At 32.3% G+C, this 19,166-nt stretch overlaps 1 protein-coding gene across 3 annotated transcripts in view; it reads left to right on the top strand.

The window, feature by feature from the left end:
• The window catches only part of LOC136973284 (DNA helicase MCM8-like), a 48,325-nt gene that overhangs the window by 18,786 nt on the left and 10,373 nt on the right, over positions 1 to 19,166 (top strand). Inside the window, exon 1 of one of the 3 annotated variants that reach the window (XM_067268003.1) lies at positions 18,873 to 19,001. The exons of the other annotated variants lie outside the window; for them this stretch is intronic. The gene's annotated coding sequence lies outside the window, so the exon portion shown is untranslated. Of the gene's footprint in view, positions 1 to 18,872; positions 19,002 to 19,166 lie in introns of those variants that run through there. 3 annotated transcript variants of the gene reach the window in all.

Raw genomic sequence — 19,166 nt, 5'->3', positions numbered from 1 at the left:
ATACAGCATTTTACATATGTATTTATTCTCGAATATGACGAAAAAAAGCTTTCGGGATAATAAGTTTTAACCTAATTATGTAGTATTGAGAATTCTAAATAAAAAAATAATAATAACTTTGTTTACTTATTTGGAATACTATCAGATAAGATTTTAAGCACGCGATTTTTAGAGTAATATAATTTTTAAATATTTACAAGTTTAAAGCTTTTTTATAGGAATGTGTAATTACTTTATCAAATTATCAAATCATTGACTTTATTAATAAGAGTATAAAGTTTATAGTCGTTGATAATAAATTCAACCTCTCTTCCTTATTACAATCGAATAAACGTTATTAATTTAGAACAGTAAAACAATCAATAAAGTAATAAAGACATTCGATAGCGTTATTTACTGCTGTAGTAACGATAGCATAAAAGTTAAAACTTTAAATGATTTTGATGTTTAAACATATCTTTCTTGTATATTACCCTTTAACTACAGTTACACCCTTTTTAAAAACCAATATTATTCTTACAAGTTAATGTGCTTAGTGTGGTGTACAAGGAAAATCAAAAATTATTTAAAATTTCAATTTATATGCTATAATTTCTACAGTAAGTAGCCTAATGTTACCGAATGTCTTTACTACTTTATTGAATGTTTTATTACTCTAAATTGATAATGTTCGTTCGATTCTAGCTGAGAAGACATTGAGTTTTATGTAATATATTGAATAAATAAGTCCCATAAGATATAGTAGTCAGTATTCATTTGATACTGCATATTTGAAACTCATTAGAGGAATTTTCAAAAACTTCGGAATATATAAGAAATTCTCAATTAGCAATCTTTAGTGTGTGTTTTTAATTTTTAGTTTTTTTAATTTCACACCAATCTGTGGGATCCCTCAAAGTTCTGTGCTAAGTAGGTTATTCTTCTCTCTTATATCAATAATCTCTAACAAAATATTTTCGAAGGTTTGCATATGCTGATAATATTAAAATCATTAATCATGATCTTTCACTTCTTTCATCTGACTTAATACAATACTTTTCGCTTTCACTAAGAAGTAAGTATAACTTAAACATTAATATTCAAAAAACTGTTATAATGTGCTTCTCATTGACACGCAATTCGCATCTTCCTTCTAACTATATCATATTATGTGAAAACGTACAGTGATCTTGACATAGTTTTTGATGAAAAATTGACCTTCCAGGAATACGTTCAAAACTTAATTAGACCGTTAATCATCAGACGCGGAATTCTACATGACAATCTCGTCCAAATCCGTCTTGATATCCGTTTATTTTACGAATTTTCAATCTATTTTTGATTACTGTTTGCCTATCTGGTCAATGACTGCCTCTTCCCTTTTAAATGTGTCAATAAAGACTTTCGCAAGATATATATTTTTAAAAATAAATTACCAACCTTCCATTTACCAATAACCACAAAGTTGCTAGAATACGACTCGGATTACATGACCCTATAAAACGAATACAATATTCTGATCGTGTCCTTTGTCTTAAATATTTTAGTGGCATAATTAATAACTTTTGGCTTTGTTTATGAGTTCGCAACAACTCGTAATAATTCTTTCATTTATATTTCGTTTTATCGTCTGTCCACTTCTCAAAGATCATTCTTTTACCAGATTGCCGAAAACTCGAAACAAATAGAACACTTATTAGGTCTTTACTACATTTAAAAGTAAATGTAAATGGTATTACTGTACATATATAAACTAGCAAATATCATTGTTAGCCATATTATTTTAAATATTATTTTCATCTTTTACTCTTCTTTTTTTAAACTAACTTTTAATTTTTTTAAATGTAATTTATTTTTGTATTTCCTTTTTTTAAAGATCATAAATATTTGTTTTTATACAATGTTATCACTACAATTTTAGTACATTTTATCTGTTTTCTTTTATTGTTTTTCTGTTGGTTTTGTTTTTAATGTTGAATGGAGAGTGGAAATCAATTGTCGACTGACATTTCCATTTGTTTGTAAAAATAAATAAAGTTTTTTTTTATTTTTACTTTTCCCATTATATTTGTTTAATGTTAGCACAGCAGTATTTTGGAAACTTTTTCTTTGTTCACAAACAACAAAATTACTGTACTGTACAATGCTTACATAGTCTACTATTTCCTGATGGGCAAGTGCAAATCATACAGAACTTTTTCTGTGATATTTAAATCTAAACTTACAGTACATGACTCATGTGAGAGATGACATTTGCAATACAAGTAGGTACCTCAATCAAATATCCAGAGCCTTGTTTAGTAACTCAGAATTGTTGCTAAGCCTAGGTATGATCGGTGCTGGACTAGTTTCTACCTAATTCCTGACTCTGCCTTCTTCTCAGTTCATTCAGCACACTTTTTATATGCTGACTGCTGGTGACATTATCTTTCTATTGCATCATTACAGTAGCTTCAGTCTTTTGAAATATAAGCTACCTACAGACGTTGGTATAAGTACAGTAAGACCCCGCTTAACGCGGGGGATACGTTCCTAGACGGCAAAGTGCTAAACGAAACAGCTTTAAACGAGGCCATTTTAACACACAGTAAATAGGGAAAGGGGAACACGCGATCAAAAATAAACAGATTTTACTTTAATTTTGTGTTAATTTGCATAATAATATATGTTAAATAACATAAACATATGCACACAGAAATGTGAAGATCATTTTTTGTGATGAAGGTCCTGGCTTTTCTGAAATTCTTGTTTTTTGCAATAACGTCATGAAGTTTCATTTGTCGCTTTTTTTCTTTCCTTAAGCAAATGTCGGTAGCAGAAGATCGCAAAACGCCTCGTTTTGCTTTTGCACTCCTTTCAAAATCTGGATCATTCGCTACAATTTGATCAACGATTTCGGTTATCGTTACCAAACTTTTACAAATCTGTAACAAGTTCTTTGGGTGCTTCGTTTTCAAAATCTCTATTTTCTAATTCTACATGAATTCCTTGTTTTGCCAGTTCTTGAAGGTCGTCATTGGTAAGGTTCTCGCCAGAAACTTGCAGTAACTCCTCAATCTGCTGTATTCATTAGGTTGACAATATGGTCAACCTAACGATACAGCTATACGCTCTTCTCGTTAAGAATTCTTAGATACCTTCAACCATAACTTCTTTCACACTCCCTTCATGGATTTATCAATTAATTATTGCCAAGTGAAGTCGATATTTCCTATGGTATCCATGATGTTTTATTTTTTCCAAAATTACATAAAACAAACATTGATTTAAGGGAAGTACAGCGCTACGACGAATTGCCACCTTTTGCTGATTAATTCGTGTTCGTAAATAATCGTATTATATATGAATCCAGGGCCGGATTTACATAAGGGCATTTGGGGCCTGTGCCCAGGGCCCCCACAAAACTAAAAAAAAATTATGTTTAAACATAATTTTTTTCTATTACCGCGACATCCTAGTGTGATCTAATCATGAGGGCAACAGGCAGAGAAAACCAAACCCGGGAAAAAACCTATGAAACATCGGAAAATTTCGGGAAAAAATTTCACATAGGTATTTTTCAGTTAAATTAAAATAATTAGTTTTACACAATAAAATACATGTAAGTTTACAATAACCTTATTTTTAAATGAAATTTACAACTTCCTAGTTCAAATCTAATTGAAAGTACAGTATTTTGTGTAAATTTTTTAAATCATCAAATTTGCCTACTCTTAAAGGGGGACCCCCACCGAATTTGTGCCCAGGGCCCCTGGATTGGTAAATCCGGCCCTGTATGAATCAATGAAACGCTGCGATAATTTGAATCAGCGTAAATTTTGAGCGTTTTTTTAGGCTTCGAGCAGACCGCGTTATATCGCGGCAGCGTTAAGCGGGGTCTTACTGTATATATATTTTTATAACGATGATAAAATTATGTTTTCAATGAGTGAAAAATCATTTTTACTTCCCAGAATTTTAAACACGGTCATTTTAATTCGCTGATTCAAGACATCAATCAGAAATATTCGGAACAATTCTTTGCTCCGTACATTGCCCAGTTAGATTTATTAATTAGTATTCTACGTTAGTGCACACGACCCAGATTAAAACTTGAAACAATCCAATAACTTAATAAATTGGTTACATTTTAATCGTTTTTCTTATTCTAAATATTAGAGCAGATTTTTTTACATTGAATTGCCAATGAATCATTTCATTTTTAACAATCTACTTTAATAATATACTTCAGTTTGCAAATCTTCCATTATTTTGTATATACAAATCATTTGGTACGAGAAATATTTTTAAAAAATAGAGAGTAAGCAAGTAAAACTTTGATTAGGTTATCTGACTCACTTTAGATATAACATTGTCTTTACATATAGAAATAAACCTACCAAGTTTCAAACCTTTTTGTTGATTTAGTCCTGAGATACTGTATAATGAAAAATAAATGTCGACACACATACATATACAGAATTTTGTAAGGTTTTTTTTTACGTTTTTGGATGTGGAGTATCAAAATGGCGAGATGTGAAAATAAAACTGTCCGGTTTTATTTGCACATCTCGCCATTTTTACATCGTTTACACCGTTTTATTGCCATTTTTTTCCTATGTTCCTTAGTAAGATAGCTTTGAGAGAACAAAAAGTAGAAACTACAATATTATGAAAATAAATACAGCAGCATGTGCTTTTGCCTCCTTGATATTGTAGTTTCTACTTTTGCTGTTTGGTGATGCACTGAAAAACTTTTCTTTGCGGATATTTTGTAGTCTTCCAATAAAACGGTAAAATAAATTATTTTAAAAAATTACACCTACTTTAATTTTTTAAACATAAACGAACAGACATGTTGAACTTACAAGGCTGATTCAATGAATAAGGTTAGTATGTTAGCTGTTAAATAAAAATAACGTAGCGTACAAGATACAGACTAATAATAAGCAAAAGAATAGACAGTAAAGCAGCCCTAAACCAGTAGTCGTCCCTGCTAGGTAGAATTTTATTCACTATGTGGTTTATAAAATGGCGTTGTCCATATCAAACTGCACCATAATTGAATGGTGGACTGTTCAATTCCGAAGGCATTGGTCCTAGTGAAATCTACGAAGAATATGCATGTCGCTATAAAAAGATTGGTTTCAAAAGTCTACGCGGGCTCATCGTCTATATTGGTTCGGCATTCCTTGAACTTTTAAGCTCGCAAGCTTTTACAGTGACATGCCCTACTCCATACTGTGCGTATAACCTGCGATAGTTCAAATTTGTAAGTGTTAATGCTTTTGGAATAGCAAGTGTTCATGTTTATTGGATTATTTAAGAAACTATACGTATTCCATCACGTCCCCATTCATGGGGAATTGTTAATTAAATGCACTATATTTTTTGCTCTTGAGAAGATAAACCCGGAGCATTATTTTATGCGGTAGAAAAACTACTATATACATCTCGTAATGCTGTAAAAGGTGTATAAATATCTTCAATAAAAACAATTTAAAACTTAACTGCCATATGGTTATATAAAGTGGAAATTCGGTTATCCAATATTGATGAGACCAGGGAACTTTCGGAATAATCAAGAAACTCGTTTGTTTTTGTATTTGGATACATCAAGCACTACATTTAGTTTTGTGAACAATAAGTAATTACAATTACCGTATTTGAAGGTAAATTAATTTACTCAAAATGTAACGTAATGTTATGTATTTGACCTAGTTTCGTGGCGCCACGATCAACGGATGACGCGATTTCCAGTGATCAGGAGTTTGGTTTCTTTGTATTACACTCTGATATGTATGTACAACGTTCTGTTTTTTGTTTTTTTTAACAGTTTCAAGTAGTTGAGTTTCAGCTTTAAATATAATTTATTAATGTTTTATGTAAGTTGTAATCTTACAAAAATGTTTTAATTGATAATCCATATTGTTTAACAGTCTACCCATTGCGTAACAATCCGCTTTGAGACAGATTTTTAGTCATATATTTAAAAAAATAACGATTACATTCATTTGAATTTTGGCTCAGATCCCAGAACGAACCTTTAATGATTACGGTAATTAAGACTGAGATTCTTGACTACGAATAGTCTTGACATTTTGTATTACACTAAATAATTTTATAGCCTATTATGAACATGCATCCAGCTTAATATTTACTCTGCAATGTAATGCTGTATACAGTATATACGGTGGCCGTACGTCATTTATTTAAGAGAACATTCCTTTATTTCTCTGTTCTTTCCTTTAGATTTTTTTTTTTTTTTAAATAGCCATTTTGTCCATTATTTTGTTAATTGAAATAGTAAATTGAATATTGGCGTCCGCACGCGGTATCGATATTCAATTTACCAAGTTTATTTTACATAATTTATAAATTAAATCTGCATTGATTATTTAAATAGCTGGGACAGCTCATTCGGGAAATGAAAGTATTTGAATCGGTTATACTACTATCTTCCCCACCTACAGACGAGTGTTTATGGGTGGGGAAGATAGATGAAAATGTTTTGTTCAGTACTGGAACTTAAATATAAATGACGGCAAACTATTTAACAAAGTTTTATGTATTAAAAGCAGTGGTGGTATTCATCCGGTTCGGCGAACCGGTTGTTAAAATTGCACTTGTAATCAGTGTTCTCTCTAAGGTGAGCGCCTTGGCAGCGGCCCAATGTGGAAATTACATATTTTACATTCCTTACTCTATTTTAACGTTCATCTGCACTACAGCGTATTCTAAGTGCTCGTAGTAGTGATCATTCCGTCTACGGGTAATAAAAAATTTGACCGAACTATGCTTATAATACCAGTATTTATTTATTCATATCATAAAACTCATTATAACTTTGATGAAATACTACATTTTTATTCCTTCGCGTTTGTTGATTTCGTTGCAAAGGAAATTAAAAAAGAAATATTTCATAAAATTATTGAAAATAATCCGAAAATATGTTTGATTATTGACGAAGTTTCAACGGTATCCTTCAAATCAGTTATTGTACTTAAAAGTTGAAGATTCAGTTACATCACCAGCAATTTTCGTTGAACTAGTTGAATTGGAAAAACCTAATGCAGAGACAATATGTTCTTTAGTTATGGAAAGTTTAAATAATGTTGGGCTTACTAAGAACTACCTAGAAAAAAATTTAATAGGGTTTTGCTCCGATGTTCCAGCGTTACACTTGGGAGAAAATCTGGAGTGATCACTAAGATTGCAAAAGAGTTTCCAAACATAATAATATGGCACTGTTTAAACTATCGCCTCCATCTTATTTTAGATAATTTGATAAAGGAAATAAAGCAAGTAAATTATTTAAAAATATTTATTGATAAAATATATATACTATTTTTCATCAGTCCAATAAGAACCAAATTAATGTTTCCAAAATAACCGAACAACTTAGGATTAAAATTATAACGATTGGTAGAGTTTTGGGACCAAGATTGGCTGCCTGTAGTTTAAATTCAATCTAGCTTATGGCGCGCTTATCCAGCGCTATATCACTATTTTTATTCAAGTAAAAAGTACTCGGGTATGACCGTCGATCTTGAAAATATATATTTTATAACTGATTTGGTATCCGGATATGTCGGTCCCCGTCCCTCACCACCCGGCAGCCCCATTGTGGGCCTGGCCGAACCCATAATGGGCTTGCTATAAGAGGCCCTCTTAGTGCCCACTGGGCGGAAAGAGTTACAAAAAAAAAAAAAAAAAAAAAAAAAAAAAAACTGATTTGGCATTGATTGATATTGCAAACCAAATTTCTTTTCTTTATATTTCTTGCACTGCAAGCAAGTAATATAAACATAATAAAGACTGAAAAACTCGTCATAAGATCTATTAAAACATTTCAAATGATTGGAAGGAAAAGGATTCAAACGAAAAAAACTGATAGATTTGTCAGGTCTCCTCGGGATAGACTTTTAGAAAACATCATAACGGATTAAAAAGCAAAAAAGACTAATGGATTGTGGACATTTAGAAGCAAGTTGTAGCTAATGTCAAGATAGTAATAAATTATAAATTCTAAATTTTTTGGAGTCAGATTACTGGAATATTGAAAAAGTACTAGTTCCATTGAAAGCAGTTGAAGAACAGTTGCGAGTATTTAATGACATTTTTTAATTACCAAATTGATATTAATGAATATCGAGATTTTCTCAGAATTATGCAATTCCTGAAAGTGTTCAAAGAGCTAAAAATATTGTCAAAACAGTTGCTGTAAGTTCAGCAGAAACGGAAAGGGGTTTTTCAAAAATAAACACGTTCAGAGAAGTCACTTGTTTATAATATATCAAACATAATGACTATTGGTCTAATCGGCTTACCTCTAAAGAAATGGGATCCTACTCTTACAGTGAAAAGGTAATCTATATATATAAAAACGAATGTCTGTCTGTCTGTCTGTGTGTGTGTGTGTCTGTTTGTTTGTCTGTCTGTGTATTTGTCCTTCATGCATTACCACACCATTTATCCGATTGCCATGAAATTTCGGGAAGTTGTTTAATACACTCCCGCGAAGGTTTCTGGCATATGTGAAGACCACCATTTCCCCCCTTTCAAAAATATATTTATATATGGATTAAGGCTTTTATGTCCAACAGATGGCGCTAACTTCAGACGACCTAAGTTTGCTTTTCTGTGAGGCATTATGTTTTTCTGTGAGAATGGACTAACGCAGATCATCTATCTATCTATATAAATAAAATATAACGTTCGTTTGTTCCTACCGATTCCTTTGAAATTTTGACACAACGTTGCATTCGAATACGCACGTGTTTTTATATAATATACATGTCGAAATTCCCCCTACGGGGGGGAGATGGACGGGATTAAGGCTTACCGTGAAAAACTTGGCTTCTATTATACTATTTTAGATGCGGTTTTTTGCATTTTTAATAGGTTACGTCAACAGAATATATACTAAAAAGGGATTTTTCGATATTCCCCAGCGGGGAGAGGGACAAGATTAAGGCTTACTGTGAAGAACTCGGCTTTTATTTATACTATTTTACATGCGGTTTTTTGCGTTTTTAATTGCGTTTTAATAGGTTACGTCAACGGAATATACACTAAAAAGGGATTTTTCGATATTTCTTTGCGGGGGAGAGGGACAGGATTAAGGCTTACTTGAAGAACTCGGCTTTTATTATACTATTTTAGATGCGTTTTTGATTGCGTTTTAATAGGGTACGTCAAGAGAATGTACACTAAGAAGGGTTTTTTTTTAAATTCCCCCCACGGGGGAAGTGTTATACATTTATAATAGATACATTTTGAGCCACAACAACGCGTGGCCGGGTCAGCTAGTTAAGAATAAACTTCATAGCCGATGATGCTCGGATAAATGCGAAAAAAATTGCAAGTGAGGAAAGCCAATCAAGAAGAAATGTTGAAGTATCTTAAATAACAGTTTTATTATTTTTTGTCAGATAATGTTTAATATAAAAGTTTTAAAATGTTAATGAAAGAATAATATAATCTAGTTTCATGTACCTCATTTATTATTCTTATTTAAGTATTAACTACATGAAATAATAAACTATCTTTCGTTATATCGTTTTTGTACTCAAAACAGTCATTGCGGCAGCGAGCCAGTTATTAAATTATTTGAATACCACCACTGGTTAAAGGTTATGTCACCAGTAAAAAGATCTAAGAATGTCGACAAAAAATAACTTTTTCCAACGTAGATGGTTGGAATTTTTAAATATTTCACAGATAAATACATAACTTTTAAAACCATTTTAGAAAATCATTGAATTTTGCTTATGCCTTCTTGGATCTAATGCTCCCACTAAACGAGTATTTTCATTAGTAAATAATATATGAACTAGTGAATAAGTATCAAATTAAAACATTTTAAAATAAAATAATAATATGATATATAATAATAATAATAATAAATGCTTAAAATGCTATGTATAACTGTACTTATATTTTATAATAAATGTTATAAAGCTTTTTAGTTTTAGCGAAACAAATAAATACAACCTGCTTTTTCTACTATGAAGCAATTTTTGATTTGTCCTTTATTTTTTCCAAAAAATATGGTTACCGTATAGATATATTAATTTACCAGATAAATTATGGAGTGAAGGCACTTTATAGAGATTTTTAACAGAAATGTAGTGTAACTACTTATCTCTCCTGTAACTAATTGGTAATATTTTTTATTTATATTCAGTTAATTCAGTTATATTTTCTATTTAGTAACTTTAATTAGTTTTAGTAAATGAGTAATTAATAGCTAAAAGCAACAATTACTCTCCAAAAATTTCCGATTTTCACTTTTATTTTTTAAAGACTTCTGTACAGAATAACAAAGAATTCTCACTTGCAAAGCTAAAAAGAAAAAGGAAAAAGAACGTAATGTAAAAATAAATTAACTAAAAAGTTAAACAATTACAATTGTAATTTTTATACTCGCATTTGTAAAATTTAAAATCATATACCTAAAGGATTTATGCTTAAAAGTGAAGAGACACTACAATAAAAAAAAAAAAAAAAAAAAAAAAAAACAGATTGTGTAGACCAGTGATTCTCAACCAAGGTCCGTGTAACATCACTTGAAGGTTCACAGAAAAAAAAAAATACCGAATTGGGGTTCACGGTGATATTTTAGTGGTCTATAGGGTAATTCTAATTTAGAACAATTGTTTTACTGAGAACTAAATTTCTACAGTATACGTATTGTCAATTTCTATACTACTTATTTCTCGCATAATGGTTAAAATATAAATTATTTAAAATATTAAATACGTATACGACATATATATCTCATTAACAAAGGTCAAAGAGAGATTACAAAGCCGGGGTTTGTTAGGAGAATCTTATACCACCAGCATCGTGTGATATTTTTGAATGTTTTCCTTTATTTTTTTATTAGTGAAAAATGTAAGGTTTTTTCCTGTGCAATGTCTATGGGGGTCCACAAAAAAATTAAGAGGAAAAGGGTCAATGGGTAAATAAAGGTTGAGAACCACTGGTGTAGACCATGAGTCCCCAAAATATAGCCCGTAAGATTTTTCTGACCTACTGACATTTGTTCCTTAAAAAAGAAGTTTTACATGTATAAACACTGGACAGTGGCGAATTTCTGCACAGGCGCACGAGGCGCGCGCTTGGGGCCTCATAAATCAAGGAGGCCTCAAAATTCAGCTCTCAAAATTTAAAAAAAAAAATTTAAAAAAAAAAAAAAGATTATTTTAATTAATTATTATTTTTTCACAATAAAAATAATTAATAATTTAGCAGTATTCCCTAAATTAAATTACCTTTAATTACTTACCAAACAATAATGAAATATATAATAATTTGCAAATAAATTTTTATGATTCGTTAGATTTTTGGAATATAAATCAGTAGTAAATTTTAAAATAAATTATTTTTTCGTAAAATACCTTCAAGTTTCGCAGCAAATTTATGGCATCGATCAACTCAAAACGTTGACCAGCGGTTCCATTCCCTGAACACTGGGAGTTCGGTCGTGGATTCGCGCCTTTCCAAGACGGGTTGTCCACGTAAAGTTTTCACGTAGAGTCTTCACGTCTATAACGCCTGAATAGGGACCAGTTACCCTTAAAAGACCTCCACGAAGGCATTATTACCCGCTTCCCGCGTATGGCCAAGCAGTAAGCTTTCGGCCGGCAAAAACGAATCGAACGATCACATCATCAGCGGAAAAAGTGCCTGAAGCTAATAGCCTCCATATTAACCCAGACAACAAATATGAATAGGAAAGCGTTGCCCACGAAGCGGAAATTTTAATTGGGGAAATGGCAAAAATTCACACGGTGCCATACCGGGTGAATACGGAACTTGCGAAACCGTATTTGTTGAATTTTTGGCCAAAAATTCACGAACAACAAGAGCATTGTAAACAGGTGCATTAGCGTGATGCGAAAAATCCATGAGTTTTCTCGCCACAAATCAGATCGTTAATATGGATTGCTTTATACAAACGACGCAAAACGTTCACATAATATTCTTTGTTAACAGATTCGGGATCGAATCCGAACGGGTCGAATAATCCCCAGGAATTTTTCGGGGAGTGGTCCGTTCGGTTATGTCGGGCCTCGTCCCTCACCACCCGGTCGCCCCATTGTAGGCCTGGCCAAATCCATAATGGGCCTTCTAAAAGAGGCCCTCTTAGTGCCCACAGGGCGGAAAGAGTTAAAAAAAAAACAGTTTGGCCAGTCGGAAGGAATTCGTGATGCATAACGCTACGACCATCGAAGAAAACAGTCAACACGATCTCGATTTTTTACGGACTTTGACTTGGTCTTTCAGTCTCGTCACACTTTTCGAGCGCCGTTTACTTCATTGTCGAGCTATTTCGGTGTTAAAAGCCGTTTCATCACTCGTAATGATACGTTTTAAGAACGATTTGCTATGATAAAGCATTTCTTTCGCACTCGAACACGTTTTGTTTTTGAAAAGATCTAACATTTTCGAGGCGTCTCGAGAAGCGAAGCGCCGCAAGCCCAAATGATACTGTAACACATTCAATAATGTTCCTAATTGTTAACGACGATCAGCGCCGCCCCTAGCTTTTGCGGGGCTCGGGGCAAAACTGAAATTGCGGGGCCCCTTTTAAAAATAAACTAAAGTATTAGTAAAAAAAACTAATAAGTAAAATAATTAACGTTAACTGATCAAAAATTTATTTAAATAGAATTGCGGAAATTATAAAACAATAAGTGTAAAAAAAATACTTTTTTAAGATTATATGTTTGTTTTTATTTATTTTTATCTGTTTTTAAAAGAAATGAACCTTTTGCACTATTTCATATAATATTAATTTTGCGGGCTTTTATTTCAGCAGAACCTTTTATTAAATCATCGCATTTAATTTTTCACATATTTCGTGCTCAGTAGATAAAAGTGTCTGATTTGTTAATCGTTCCTGTGACATTGTTGTCCGTAAATAATTTTTAATTAGTTTTAATTTAGAAAAACTTCGTTCTGCCGATGCTGTTGAAATCGGAATTGATAATAATATTCTTAAACAAACGGCCAGATTTGGAAAAGAGTCGTGCATATTTCTCAGTATATTCAAGCACTGTAGGGGAAGACGGTGCAAGATGAGGCCATGGGGTAAAGGAGGATGCACACATGCGGCGCTGCAAGGAAAAACAGTGTTGCAAACGCGTCTTCGCTGCGCGGCAGCACAACCACACAAGCGGCAATCCGTTTACATTTCCGCGCATGCGTTCAGTATTCGAGATGGCGAACGATACCGACACTGCCGATATCCACGTGTTCACAAATTTTGTTTTGTACAGCTTGCTTTATTTAGCTAGATTTTGTCGAAGATTCGAACGAAGATTTTGGATTAGAGATATTTTCTTGGATCGAGAAAGAACTGGTGTACAAAATAGGCTTATTCCTCGATTAAAATCTCTTGATAAAGAATACTATTTCGAGTAAGATTCGGTTTTGTTCTTTGAATTAAATTATATATGATTATTTGTGTAGAATTTGTGTTACATTTATTATCCTTTCCTCTTTATTCTGATGTTTGTTAACCGCGTCAAACTTTCCGCCATTAAAACATCACGTGGTTGTATTTTCTCACGTGACTACCAGACAAACTGTTATTGGCTGATAGAAACGCGTCTTGGCGGCGGTCGCCGCAAAAGATACAATTCAACCAACTTTTGCGGCACGAAAAAAGCGGCACATAATCGACTTCTGCGGCGAGAAAAAGTGACGTCATTCTGCCGCTTTTCCGCGCTGCATGTGTGCATCCGGCTTAAGACGGGGACGCCTGTATATTCGTGGTTAACGCGCTTTCATCTAGCTGTTATTTGGGGAACTAAATGTCAACCTCAAAAGGGATCACGAGACGAGAGAACGTCCGAATCGCTCTCTTTGTTTGGAAGTAAGACAGTTTTCCACGTTTCAGCAATACTTCATCTAATTTTACGCCCGCTACGAAGTTTCTACAAAATAAATATTATTGTGAACTTTTACATTACCTTTTAGATGAAGATATTATGGTATTAGAAGTAACCTTTAAAACCGAAATTGTTTAGTTTTAAAATAAAGTTGACCCGTGTTTGCAGTCAGTATGAAAAGTGCACGTTGGGGCAAGATGGTGGTACCCCATCTTGCCCCTACCATTTTGCCCAAGGTTGGCCACGAATTCTGCTGCTGGTTCACGGCACTGCAATACAGTGCAGTGAACTAGTTTTAAATTCGTTGTCATTGAAAATTCTATATCACCTTTTCGAATATAAAATAATAATTTTAAAAATGATCATTTTATAGAAAATAAAATATTCCACTTTTAAATCATAACTAACTGTAATAAATTTATATAGTATATACTGTATTACTTTATTATTTATGTTTTTACGTTTTATTTTATTTATGAAAACATTTTTTAAATTCAAATACTATCTTAACAAGAAATAAAATGTAAAATAACAATCGAAAAAAATATCGTCTGCTTACAAAATAGCGAAACTGAGCATGCGCAAAGTGACGGTATCGTCTGGTAAGTAAATACGAGTAAGTTAAAACTTTTATATTTATTTATTCGGAAAATAATAATAAATGTAGCCGTTGTGATAAATGGGCACACCGTTCTTGTGCCAATATTGAAGAAAACGACAGTTTAACAATTTTAATTTGCCCTTCTTGTGTATAAAAATAATATCCTCATCCCCATGCGTGGGGCAAAATGGTGCATTTACATATAATTTTAAAATATTAAATTTTCTTGTTTTTAAAAAGTTTTTCAAAAATTAAATTTTGTATTATATATTACAAATGTTGTAGTTGCTGAGAATAAAAAATTATTGTTCTCATTAAAGCGGTTTCCATCTTATGACTTCTCAAACCTTAACGTCCTCATCCTGCCCCACCTTCCCCCACTGGTGTTGCATTTTTACCATTAGTAGAGATCGAACAAAAAATTTAATTTCTTCCTATAAACCGGCTCCATTTATATCACGATTATCATGCCTTAATTTTAAATCTAAATCCTGCAAAACTTTTTAAGTCTTTCATTGTTCGTAATAGTGGAATATTGTAAAGAAAACCGAAAATATTAATATGATTTTCAATTTGTTCAAATCTTTCTTGTAATGAAGATATGGCTTGATCTGTTATTGCTAAGAAATAATTTCTGTAGAAGTTTCTTTCTGGATCATTTACACATTCATCTGCTCTTTCTCCTTCGTAATCAAGTAAACGTTTACGTTTTCTTATTCTTACGGTTTTTAACTTGTTTGAAATATTAGTTTTTTCACAAATATTATTTGCTTCCATTTTAGATTTTAAAAAATTTACTAATGCAAAAGATGATGTTGACAATCGGTTAGGACATAAATAGCAGTAAAAACAAAATACCTATTCAAAATTAAAACATAGGGTAAGCCAGTTTCTGCAATATTTTTCGCCATTTAAATGTACTTTTGTATAATAAGATACATTAAATTTTCTGCCTAGTTCATCTATGGGAAAATCGTAATTTGTTACTCGAACAATGTTGTTATTAATTAATAAGAATCTGATTTTCTCAGAGGGGTGTGATGCCCATGTTTCGGGATCGTCTTCCAATATGGTTGATAATTCTTCGCTTGCGCTAAGAAAAAAAATTCTTGACCTTCTTCATCATTTATAGCTCTCTACCTTCTTCATTCAATAATGAAGGTAATTCTTTGTATGTAATTTGTAACTCTTCTTTATTTTGTACACTAGTGCTAGCTATAGCCAGATCGTTTTCTTCGTTATCAATTTTAAAATATTTTAACAGACTCTTTTTGACGACTTTCTAAATCTTTATTTTCGGCACGTTTTCTTTTCTGGTTACCACTTAAATAATTTGTATTTTTATCACGATCTTTATAAATTAAAAGAAAAAGTACCATTAAGCAGCATAAATTTGTTCGATTAAAACATTTATTAGCTTACAATATGCTCGAGTGTATAAATGTCCTATGCTATGTTAACTACACCAACCTGACTTGGCGCCTAGTTCTGTTGGTAGGTTACATACTGCTAACTTACAATTTATATTATAAAAACTATTTTTTTCTTTATTATTATTTTGATTAATTTTAAGGTAATTATTCTGTTATAAAAAAACTACTAATAGAACACTAATAAAAACAAATATATTTGAATTTATACATTAAACAGTCATTCTTTTTGTAGTTCATAAAATTAATTAGTAGCAAAGTTGTATCAAGAAATCAAAATTCGTGAGATTTTTCCAGTGTACCTTACAATTATATTTTAAAATGAAGTTTTACGTAGAAATACAAGTTGTTACATTTTAGTTATAAAACATTATTATGCTGCATCCTCTTAAGTGCGGAGCCCGGGGCGGTTGCCCCAGTTGTCCGGCCCTGACGACGATCATTGAGCATCAAATCTATGACTTGTTCATCAGTTGAAGTGTACTACTAAAGTGTGGTTCGTCTTCGACGCATTCTCTCCCTTCTTCGAATATCTTGTACAATTTGAAAAGTCTTGTTTTTCATAATTTATCGTCATCAATGGCTTATTGCACATTTACAATGTTCTTGTAGCAGTAATTCCGTTGGAAAAAAAAAAAAACACAATTTAATGCATGTTGTTTGTTCAGTTACACTCGACATTTTGAAAAATCGCTGGTGAAAAATTTTTACACACAAAACGAGCAATTATTTATTGCGACATTTTTACAAGTGTTAAATTTAACGCAAAAATACACTTGTAATAAATATAGAAAATTATCTATATGGGCCTTTTCCAAAAAGTTTACAGAACCACATATTAGAGATAACATGTATGAAATTTAAAAATTAAATACGTCAATATAAAAGTTACAAGGTGACGATAGACCGTCTGAGAGACGGCCGGATGGCCGAGCGGTCAAGGTGTCAGCCTACCGCTCTGGCGGACCCGGGATCGAATCCGAACGGGTCGAATAATCCCCAGGAATTTTTTGGGGGTGGTCCGTTCGGTTATGTCGGGCCCCGTCCCTCACCACCCGGTCGCCCCATTGTGGGTCTGGCCAAAGCCACAATGAGCCTACTAAAAGAGGCCCTCTTAGTACCCACAGGGCGGAAAGAGTTGAGAGAAAAAAAAAAGCCGTCCGAGAAACGGATCTCAAAAATAATAATAATAATGCAAAGTTATATGAAGCTTAATTTTTGTTGAAAGAAGTTTAATACTTGCTTGTAAAGTAAACGGAATTATAATACTGAGAGGCAAAGTCTACTCGCTCTAGTTACTGTCAACCAAAACAAGATGACATGAATAAGCAGACTGAATAATTATTATGTCTTTGTGTCCTTTTTTAACTTAATTTAAAATTTATTTTGTATACTAGTACTTTCTATATATTAACAGGACTTATTATACTGGAAAATATGGATGCAGATATTTAGTCTTACAGATAAAAATAACGTTCTTTATTTAGTTCACCTGAACACAAATTATGTGTTTACCTGAATACTTTAAACTTGTGTTTCGGACTTGTTCGTCCCTCCTCAGCAGGCCTTTAAACGACACTTTCTACAATTAACAATAAAAAACATTTCTTGGTACAATTATAACTAAAATTAGTTAAAAACACAAAACATTTCCCAACAATAAATTAAAAATTCTTACAAATTCTGTATTTCCGAACTTCTTTACATTTCCAATTAAACTTACGATCATAATACAATTTGACACATTCCTAATTTTTATACATTAAAATCAGTTTAAAACGATAAATTTAATTATTATCTAAAATATTATTATTTCAATTGACTTACTTCTTTTTGTTTATTCTTTTCTACTTAATTTCTATTCTAATTCGTTTCTATCACTTCTTTTACACCTCTTCCTCTCCCCCCCCGTTTTATAATGCTTAACCATGATTGGTGGATCTCTCTACCATTGTTGTTATTCATTTTATTAGTTTGCCTAATTATATTTTTACACAGAATTATACAGAATTTGTAAGAATTTTTAATTTATTGTCGGAAAATGTTTTGTTTTTTAACTAATTTTAGTTATAATTGTACCAAGAAATGTTTTTTATTGTTAATTGTAGAAAGTGTCGTTTAAAGAGGCTGAGGAGGGACGAACAAGTCCGAAACAAGTTTAAAGTGTATGTGTTCGGGTGAACTAAAGAACATTATTTTTGATCTGTAAGACTAAATATCTGCATCCATATTTTCCAGTATAATAAGTCCTGTTAATATATAGAAAGTACTAGTATACAAAATAAATTTTAAATTAAGCAGACTGAATATTTAATATACGAAAGACACTTGTACTCACTATATAGCAGCTTCGTAATGAAAACGAACAATGTGGTTGCCTCAATAAACGACCATCTTGGATTTTGATCATGATCCATAGTAGTAGACTGTCGCATAGTCTCTAGGTAATATTTACTTTTTTTTAACTCTTTCCGCCCTATGGCACTAAGAGGGCCTCTTAGCAAGCCCATTACGGGTTCAGCCAGACCCTCAATGGGGTAGCCGTGTGGTGAGGGGCGTGACCCGGATATATCTGGACAGATCATCATCCGAAAACTTCCAGAAGTTTTTTCGAGCCGTCCAGATTCGAGCCTGGGTCCTCTAGAACGGTAAGCTGCCCGCCTTGACCGCTCGGCCATCCGGCCTTCGAACCAAGAGTGCTGAAAAATCGGATATGGAAATGTAAACTTCTATTTATTGAATGTAAAGCATTTAAACTATGTATAGTGTTTGATACATACGTTCGAACATAAAAACATTATATAAATTTTGGAATACTTAATAAATTAAATATATTCAAGTATATTGTTTGTGAATCTTCGTAAATTTTTTTGTACTTTCTTTCGAATATTGGGCGAATATTGATCTATTTTACGTGTGAAAGTTGATAGTTGGACAATTGTCGACTTGTTGATGAGAGGGAGCTAAATTTAAATTTGTACTGAAAGGTTTCAGAGTTTTTTTTTAATTATATCGATGTTGTGAGTTTATTAATACAGTAAAAGTTTACGATCATCTATATCATGCATTTTTTTCTTAACTGTTTTTGTTCTAAACAAGTGTAACAAGGTAACGCATATAAAAAAAAGTTAAACAAAATAAAACTGACATTTTGCTTACGCTATATCTTGTAAAGGGTCGCCCGTAGGGGTATGGTTCATTAGACATTATTTGATCGCACGGAGGGTCTACAGTTTGGGGTGTTCCGCCCCCTCACACACGTCTAAAATTATA

The sequence above is a fragment of the Centruroides vittatus genome, unplaced genomic scaffold (genome assembly GCF_030686945.1).
Source record: "Centruroides vittatus isolate TY-2023 unplaced genomic scaffold, ASM3068694v2 contig_3127, whole genome shotgun sequence".
Classification (NCBI taxonomy): domain Eukaryota; kingdom Metazoa; phylum Arthropoda; class Arachnida; order Scorpiones; family Buthidae; genus Centruroides; species Centruroides vittatus.
This window is presented reverse-complemented; position numbering and strand designations above follow the sequence as displayed.